Consider the following 10,566-nt stretch of genomic DNA (forward strand, 5'->3'; position numbering starts at 1 on the left):
ACCAAAAACCCATCGAAGGGGAAACTCTTGAAGACCTAGATGGCTGGAATCAACGGCTGGATGAGAGTTTGGATGGCGGTGAACTAGGTAATCACGTATTTTTCGTACTGGATGCCGTCGAAGAAGGGGTAGAAGTAGCAGACAGCGGAGATGAGGTGGTCGGGGGCGTCGATAAAGTTATCGATGCCTTTAGATTGGGTTGTGGTGAGTGGTCTTCTGGGTTTGATTTTGTCGGTGTGTTTAGTGAGGATGGAGTGGTGGTGGTTTAGAGAGAAGGCTGGACATAGCTATCTCTTCGGAGGAAATGAAATGAAAGGTTTTCTGAAAAAAGCCCAAAAAGGGAGGTTTTGGGTTTTTGGGTTTTTGGGTTGTGCAGATTCACGGTAGTGAGATGAAAATGAAGGAAATTTTGTGAAAAACATGTTCATTTAAGCAACATCTATAGCATGCAATTAACAAATTAAAGGCGGAATCATGCTTGCATGCACTCAAAACAAAACATTACCCATTAAATTCAAAGCCTAGTAGATTGGTTAACCTTGACTCAACTTAAAACAACATTTGTTAGTTGAGAAATTATACCTTCATAGATTCCTCTTTGCATAAGTAAAGGCTAATCACCCAAAGAGAGGGCCTTCATTCCTTGCATCTTAGATCTATGGATTTGGATGGATGAAATGGTTCTCCAAGTTCCAAAAATTGAGAACCTCTAAGTCTCTTCACCAAGGTTAGATTGGAGAAGAAATGAGTGACCTTGGAGTAGTAGGATTGCTAGCTAAACCCTCCAAGGAGGCCGATCACTTTAGAGAGAAAGGAGAGCTTATGTTCTCATCCTTTCCCCAAAAGAAAACCCTAAATGAATTTTGGCTATAAAGTCATATTTATACCTTAATTCATTGGAGTGGCAAACTTGTAAATAAGTCCAAAACTCACTCCATCTCTAAATGGCCAGCCATAGGGTATTATTGGGCAAATTGGGCCTTTGTGAATCATTATTCATTAAGTTGTCATACAACTTAAGTCAATGGGCTTGACGTTCGAAGCCCATTGGGCCTTAAGGTCCAAAACTATCCCGAGGTCTTTAACGAACTTATTCGTTTGATTAATTAACATATTAATTAATCCTTGCCATAAATAATTAAACCATTTAATTATTCTTACTCATCTCCATTGTTTCTTCAATCTCCACCTTACACGGTGTACGATCCATTAGGTTCCTTTTAGTGAGGCAGTGGGCGATTAAAACCATTTCAAATCGATTGTGAATTGAAACTTACTTTCAATTCTCCCTTTAGTGATTATACACGTTTAGGGCTTCCACAAACCATGAGTGACACCTAGCAACATATCATGGTTACCCAAGCTAATCAGAAGAGGTGGAGAACCTATTCAGTTTAGGATTACAAATGCAATACGGTATTTCTCTAATACAATACTCTAGACCACATTGTTTGGTTTGATAGTTTATTCATGTCTACTATCCAATGTGATTCGTGTGTTTATATGATTACCTTGAATGTGATTTGGAACGACTTCCTAAATCTCATTCATACTCTGGCTAGAGATTCTTAATCATATCATAGAGTATTCTCCCCCAAACGGTTTGAAGGTTAGAGATCCCTTGTTGCGCATTCACTTGCCTCCATGGCTAAGTGGCTTAACCCCGACGATGCCGTGGACATCCGCGGATGGGGTGACTTTGACATAATCAAACATCAAGTACCTAACCATAAGACAACTATGATGCCTTAGGTCAAAGGACTACTTTGCATTATCCCAACCATGAGTTCTCATGTGACATGAATATGAGAACTCTTCGTTGATCGTGTTCAGTGAACTCATTCTTTATTGAGCACCTACGTACTTGTCTTGATGTCACACACACCAATGACTCGAGACTAGTCACTCTTCCTGAGAGAAGACACAGCACGTACTGATCTTAACGGACTGTCAATGCCCAATTGGCAATCCTATGATCAGGAACGTTTAGGATGTGTTTATGAAAGAATGGTCTCATGAATCTAACTTCTTTAGATTGCATTCTCCCAATCACATATTCCTTGGACTTATCGTTTAAGCGTATAACATTTATATGAGACGGCTCAAACAATAATCTTTGCCCTTGATATTAAACTAGATTAGTTTAACATGTGAAATGTCTGTAAAGTATCATCATATGATTGGTTTTAGGGCACATTTCCAACAATCTCCCACTTGCACTAGAACCAATCAGCTTGGTCATCAGTGATGGTACCTATTCTATAGTCATTTCATAAATGGCTGAGTAGTAGGCCTAGACAATGGATATCTATATGTTATCCATAGAAGCAACCTTGAGAATAACGACGTCACCATTATACATGATTCTCAATCATGTGGTTCAGTCTCTCATTTGAGTTCGGATCTTGATAAGACCTTGATTCCCTGGCTTGAGCTATCGCCCCATTAGTGTCGTAGTGTCGGTACACTAGAGACACTTTCTGGTTAGAACCGAATAGAGAGTTCATAAATGAACTTTCCCATCCAAACAACATTGTTGTAAGCTTCTATATGGCAATATACTTTGCATTCATAATGGAACACACTAAAGTCATTACTTTTAATGTTTCCATCCAAATATCTCTTTAGTCATAATAAAGAGATATCTGATTATCTCTTCATTCATAATGAAGAAATATCCAATGATGTATTAGATTCATAATCTAATACATTTACGCTTCCATTACGTTACTCTAATTCTTCCTCATTCTTTGGGGAATCTATCCTTTAGTATTTCTTAAATACTTAAGGACTCACTTGACAGTTGTCGTGGTTCTGATCCTTGGCTTGCACTGATATCGTCTTGTACCTTTCTAGGTACAACTCATATCAATGTTTTTCATACAATATGAAATACATAAATCACCTTTCTGCGTATGCGTAAAGGATTCTATTTACGCATTATTTCTTTGGGAGTCAAAGGGTACGTTCCCTTTGAGAAGGGCAACTTGCTAGTCTCACTAGAGTCGTCCTTCTAATTGAAGTTTATCATCATATGAGAAACTTCCTAGCATCTCTTGTCTATTATTAGGGATTGATATAATCTAATTATATCTTGAAATATATCATTATAGATTTCTATCCCATGTATTTAGACTATATCTCCCATACACATTCTATCGTTATAGAATGTTTAAAGTCATAACTTTAACGAAGAAGTATTCTTTTCATTTCCAAAATTAATATATCATATATGTGTGTGTATATATATATATATATATATATTTAAATTTAGGAATATGATTAACTCCCACTAATATTTTGTAAACCTAGTAAACAAAAGATTCATTCACATCTTTATGAGAAATCAAACGATTTGATCTTTCTCTCATAAGACGCTTATAGCTCCCACTAGCTTGCTAAGATCCATGATGGATGGATCTCTACAACTTACATGTTTTGTGATTCATAGTTTTAGACATATATTATCAAGACTATCTTAATAATGGTTTCGGAAACCCATATTATGTCCAAACATTGAATCACCATTTAGTTGTAGCTAGCAATCTTCGAATTAATTGAAACCATGACTACGTCAAAGACGGTTTCTTCAAAGTCAACCAATCTCGTTGATTGTAGTCACCTTAAGCTACCAATTAGCTATGGAGGTTTCATTATTTCGGGTCAAATGGTACTTTACCATTTCCTTGAGTATATCTCGTATATACACTCAATGTAGTCATAAGGATTTTCATTCTTATTTCTTTCGAATTAAGAGGTGCAACTCTATGACATAGTCATAAAGTTCAAACCATTCAACTGAGACGGTTTATAAATCTTTCTTGACTACCTTGGAGCTTGTGGTATAGGAACTAGATTGTTATATTTGTTGATCACTATCTTGTTTCTCAAAGAACCCATTCTTTGAGTTCTATCTCTCGTTCATTTGCGCTATCTTAGGCAAATCCTAGTGTAGGATTACAATGAACTACCCAACAAACAACATTTGTTAGTTGGTTTATAGAAATGATATCCAAATGTTAATTTAAGGATACCCACAAGATAATTTTTAAACAAATATTGCTTATTAGCACACAACCCCAAATCTTAACATGATTAAGATTTGTCTTTCTTTCCAACTACATCCTATGGAGTCATGAAAATTTTTGGAAGATCTTCTAATTGACAATCATATTGTCTTAGAAGTATATATCCTATATATGGGTAATTGATAATATCCAACGAACTAAATCTTATTCAAGTTCGTTCTTCTCTTAATGGAGAAATCCATTATCTTATGATGCTTCTTTCCTTGATATCTTTCAAGAAAACTATTCTAAAGTGTTACCACTCCTTGGATCAAATCTAAGGAGGTAAATACTTTAGACGTCTTACTCATCAACTTACATTTCTTGAATTCTTTGAAACATTTTGCAAAGTATTCGGACTTATGTTTATTCAAAATAAACTATAGTCCAACCGAGAGTGATCTTCGGTGAATGTCATACAACATGAGTAGTATTATGTTTGTGGACAAGTGTCACAAACATCTAAGTGAATTAACCTCAACAACTTTGTGATTCTTTCTTCTTTCCAAAAGAATAAAAATTCGAACATTTCGCCTCGATACAATTTTAATAAGAAGGTATTGGATCCGGATTTAATGATCCAAAGCATCCATCTATGACCAACTCATAATTTATGTTTTAGAGGTATCACAACTCAATTGAGATTAGTCACTACCTTGCAACCTTTTGGGTTTTAAGCATCGTTATATTCTAAACAGTTAACACTACCATATCATCTCTACTATAGAGATAATTAATTAGAATACAATAATCTAATCATTCATTAATAAAGAACAATGTTTTGTCAAACAAAACATTTATCCATTTAACATACGGAATTAAGTTCCTTTATTCAATTGGAATGTAAAGACAATCTTTGTTTTTCCATTTTCTTTGGTAGTTTATATGAGGAAGTAAGTACTATCTGCTTTCGCAGAGATCTACATTTAATTCACGTTCCGAATGTGAAGTACTTTCTCTTCTCTCATTAATCTTCTACTTCTTATTAGCCACACTTTTACAACGATTGTAAAACATAGTTACTAATACGGAATCAAGCATTCAAGTAGAAGAACCAACTGTTTTGAACTTTTCAAGAACAATTTACAACACCTTCGAAAGGTGTGTTCTTGACACTTGCAAGTGATGCGCAAAATTACTTGACACACAAATTAAACCCTCTTTTTGACAATTGTAGTACAGATGTAAGTAGGGTATCGTTCTAGGCCGGGGATTAAGAGGGATTGCTAATCTATTCTAAATTAATTTAAAAATATTAAACAAGACTCAAGGACACAAAACTAGGCTAAAAACTCTAATAACTCGAAACACACTTAGAATGACTCAAAATAATGAAAACAATCAAATTAGACACTAGGAATTGAAATGGACGGAAATTGAATTAAAAGACTAAAAACAATGAAAACTAACTAAATAATATAATTTAATAATGAGGGGGGTTTGGTTTTGATGAAAAGTAAATTAAACTTAAATAAATTACAGAATTGACAAAAACATGAAATTAAGGTGAAAGGATAGGTGACGGACTAGCTAGAGGGTTCTTCTCCACACATGACACATATGCAACCTAAATTGATTTTCAGTTGTTCTTTCAATAAATTGTGAATCTCAATACTTCAGATTAACCGTGAACAGCACTTTTTTAATCTTCAAGTTTTCCTTAAGTTATTGAATTGGACGGAAAAACGCATACAACAATTCAAAACATTCTTCAAAAGTCCCCTACGTGAAAAGCACAATAGAGATACAATCAAAGATCATTAAACCTTGTGAAAACTATAAGCGTTGACGAGGCATTCGTAACTATGAAAAGCATGATACTCTTGCCAAGAATTTACTTAACGTGATTGTGACTAGCAACCTTCACTACTTGTGAATATAAGTTCATAACGATTAGATGAAATTTACTTGTATTCTAGCATAAAATTCATGCATGTAAATTAAGTATGCATTCTTAATCGCCATACAAAATAAGTTATCAATCAAACAGTTAAGCAAATTAAATCACAACTCAGAAATCACAACTGAAGGTAATCAATTCATATTACAAATATATTCATGGTTTTGAATTAACCTCTAGCCAAAATAAATTTAGTTACACATTATTATCAAATTAAACCAAAAGTAAAACATGGGTTTGAGAAGATAAAACCAAGAAAAATGGGGTGAAACTTTGTTCTCTGTGCTCCCCGTTTCTGCGTCTGTCTCTCCCTTACTGACCTCTCTTCCCGCAGCTTCGTTCCCGTCAAAGGCAGCCCTCACTCCTCTTTTCCGCCTGACCTTTCTGCGTTTTTTTTTTTCACTGACCTCCCTTCACCCTGCGTCCGCCTTCCATGCTGCCCAAGGGCAGCTTCCCATCTCTACCGCCGATTTCCACTCTCTCCCTCCTATTTTTCTGGCGCTGCCCCCCCTTTTCTCCAGCTGCAAAGCAGCTATTTCTTTATTCTTCTCTGACCTTTCCAAAGCTGCAAGGGCAGCTTACTCCTTTCCTCTCTCACGCTGCCAAAGCAGCCCTCTCCCTTTTTCCTTTTCAGTCCCTTTTCCGCATCTTCTCATTTTCTTTTTCTCTCGCCAGGCAGCCAAGTGCTGCTTTTCCTCCACTAGCTCTCTTTCTTTATTCTTTTCTTCACCTCCAGCTGCAACGCAGCTTTTCCTCCACTAGCTCTCTATCATTTCCAAGTTCATGCAATCAATGACAAACATTTCGAAAGATCGTTACGCAAGTTCTAGAGATGTATCTCACATAAGTTCATCACACATGAAAGAATAGGAGTGTATGAAAAATGCACACACTTTCAATAGGCTCAAAAACTCACATAGGATGTATATGGTCACTAAATTCACATATGAAGCTTTAAGTCATGCTTTAGTTTTACATCAACAAGGCTATGTGCATTTGGTTTTTCAAAGATGATCAAACATGTACAAAACTAACAAGAGAATTAGGAATTTCACAAAACACATGTTAACTAAGTTCTTGATAATCATGATTCAAATTTGATCTAATTATATCATTGGGTCGGGAAACTAACAAAAATCTAATTCAAAACAATAAGGGAAACAAGACAATATTTTTGGATTTTTTTTAAATTTTCCGATTTTTAAATTTTTTGAAACAAAAAGCAACAACACAGAAACAAATGAAACCAGTTCGTAGTCGAAGGTACAAAAAAAAAAAATTTAATTTGGTCATTTTTTTATACTCTTTACCCCCAAACTTAAACTGGACATTGTCCCCAATGTTAGAAAACACTATAATGCAAATAAAAATAAAATAAATAAATAATAAGAAACAAAATAAAACAATTGGACTGAAAACTTCCCTAATTTGCAGTAAAATCAAGCGATGACCCCCAAGCTAAAATTCTGCAATCAACTTCAAGGGTGGAAATAACCAAAAGTTCCTGCAAAGAAAAGAAATAATTCAGTTAAGTAACACAAGAAAATATAAAAAAAAATTGCAAACGAAAAATTGAAAATCACGATAAAAGACAATGAATAGAACTAATAAGTGATCATTGGTCGTGCTTGTTGACTTTCCACAGCTTTCCTCTTGAACTGGGTGACACTTAGCTTTTTACTTGCAAGTGATGATTTGATGATATTGTACAGCGAAGCTTTTCTCTTTGGGAATGTTGCAGTTCCTTATTTGTTCTCCAAGCAGATGTGGCAGCTTCTCTTGTTCTTCATCTCAGACTCCTTCCGCTGGGATGATTGTGCAAGCTGCATTCTTCTCTGCTTGTTTCTTCTGTACGTTGTCTCCACATGCTGCTGGTGTCATTTTCGCTTGCCTTATCTGTTCTTCAGGTAGATGTGGCAGCTTCTTTGGAAGTACATCAGCAGTGGAAGACGAGTACTCGAGAGCAATTTCTCCATGTCCTGCAGGTTAGAACAAAGACAAGGAAAAGGACATGGAGAATGCATGATATGAGATACTCTTGCTTTCAACCTTTATGATATGAAATACTTTTGCTCTGGATGGGTTGTTAGCAGGGGTATCCCAGGGAATGAGGAATACAGAGTGACTCGAGAGGGTTCTTTGGGAATGCATTCTCGGAGATGAAGAAGTGCTGAGAGGGTGTGCCTTTGCTGTGGAAGGCGAAGGTAAATACTTAAAGGACTTTTCTTCACAACCGGAACTATTCTCTCACTCATTGTCGGCAGCCGGTGGATGGATGAATAGTACAAATTACGCGCTTTCTGACAAAGCTGCCCGTAATTTCTGCAAAGCTGCCAGTTGCATGTGACGAGTGACGACACGTCTGGACAAATTGATCTTTTGACATCTGGGGTTCGGCTCGTGGTTTCTGAGCAAGCCCATTTTTTTAGAAATGAAACGCCTCTTTTGAGAAAAGAATCCAGCTTTTGAGAAAGGAAACTCCTCTTTTGAGAAAAGAATCAGGCGTTTGAGAACGGAGCCCCGACTCTTCGATTTGCGAGATGACGCCTCTCTGAGGAGCGACTCTTTGATTTCTTCTTTTTTATAGAGGCGTTAATTTTGTTCCACAACACACTTGAGCTCCCTCCTGTAAACACTCCCTTCTTGCACTTCCGAAATCTTAATCTGTCCGATCTCTTCTTTCTTCACCACCTCTGAAAATGTCTGGCCCTTCCGATCGTCGTTTTGACTTAAACCTTGGTGAAGAGGCAGCTCCGCCTTCACCAGACAACATATGGCGCCCATCCTTCATATCCCCTACCGGTCCCCTTACCGTGGGGGATTCGGTGATGAAAAATGATATGACACAGCTGCGGTGGTGGCCCGGAACCTTGTCACCCCCAGAGATAACAGACTGCTCGCTAGACGGTCTGATGAATTGGCGGTTAAGGAGTCTCTGGCTCTTAGCGTGCAGTGTGCTGGTTCGGTGTCCAACATGGCCCAACGCCTATATGCTCGAACCCGTCACGTTGAATCTTTGGTGGCTGAAATACAGAGTCTCAAATAGGAGATTAGAGGACTCAAGCATGAAAATAAACAATTGCACAAGCTTGCACACAATTATGCCACAAACATGAAGAGGAAAATTGACCAGCTGCAAGACACTGATGGTCAAATTTTACTTGATCATCGGAGGTTTGTGGGTTTGTTCCAACCGCATCTTCCTTCGTCTTCTGGGGCGGCACCGCGTAGTGAAGCTCCAACTGATCAACCTCCGATACCTCCTCCTTCCGTGGCCCCGCCGACTGCTGAAGCTCCGCCGACTACTGAAGCACCACCTGACCAATGAATGCTATTAGTTTACACATCATTGTAAAAAATGTTTATTTCTATTTTTTTTTTTAGGTGTGTTTTGTTTTGTTTTGTTTTGTTTTGTTTTGTTTTGTTTTTTTTTTTTTTTTTTTTTTTTTTTTTTTAAATCAATGTAAAAAGACTTTGGTTAGCCTTCCCCCACACTTAAACTAAATAACACAAACTCACAGAAATCAACCAAATAACACAACTAACTAAACAAAACAAAATGAAAGCAGTAAAGATAAGGGTGTAAGAATTCAAATCTGATTTGGTTAGCGATTCCAAAGTCTCCCTTCGTTGAATGCTTGGGTTGCCTCCCAAGAAGCGCTTTATTTAACGTCTTTAGCCGGATGAATCTTTCCTTTAAACTCCCCTCGGCTCCAAAGCATGGAATTTATCTTTTAATGGGAGGTGATACTTGAAATGATTCGGCAATGGTTTAAATTCAAGAGTGGGTGCCTGAATCATCAAAATCAGAAAAATGTTAGTATAAATAAAAATTAAAATTGGAGAAGATGGCTTACTTTCTTTTTCCGACACAAACTCAATGACAAACACCACATTTTTGAACATTTCCGGGACTTTGAACTTGGCCAGGTTTACTATGATGGTTGTGGCTTGTCCCGTGTCATCAAATTCAACTGCTTTGGGCTTGATTGTCTCATGCACAGCCTCTTGGATGTATTCTTGATATGCTTCAACCACTTCATTTTCTTGAATCCCGCCTAGAACGATACCCTACTTACATCTATACTACAATTGTCAAAAAGAGGGTTTAATTTGTGTGTCAAGTAATTTTGCGCATCAAATTTTGGCGCCGTTGCCGGGGATTAGGAGGGATTGCTAATCTATTCTAAATTAATTTAAAAATATTAAACAAGACTCAAGGACACAAAACTAGGCTAAAAACTCTAATAACTCGAAACACACTTAGAATGACTCAAAATAATGAAAACAATCAAATTAGACACTAGGAATTGAAATGGACGGAAATTGAATTAAAAGACTAAAAACAATGAAAACTAACTAAATAATATAATTTAATAATGAGGGGGATTTGGTTTTGATGAAAAGTAAATTAAACTTAAATAAATTACAGAATTGACAAAAACATGAAATTAAGGTGAAAGGATAGGTGACGGACTAGCTAGAGGGTTCTTCTCCACACATGACACATATGCAACCTAAATTGATTTTCAGTTGTTCTTTCAATAAATTGTGAATCTCAATACTTCAGATTAACCGTGAACAGCACTTTTTTAATCT

The sequence above is a fragment of the Malus sylvestris genome, chromosome 2 (genome assembly GCF_916048215.2).
Source record: "Malus sylvestris chromosome 2, drMalSylv7.2, whole genome shotgun sequence".
NCBI classification, from domain to species: Eukaryota; Viridiplantae; Streptophyta; class Magnoliopsida; order Rosales; family Rosaceae; genus Malus; species Malus sylvestris.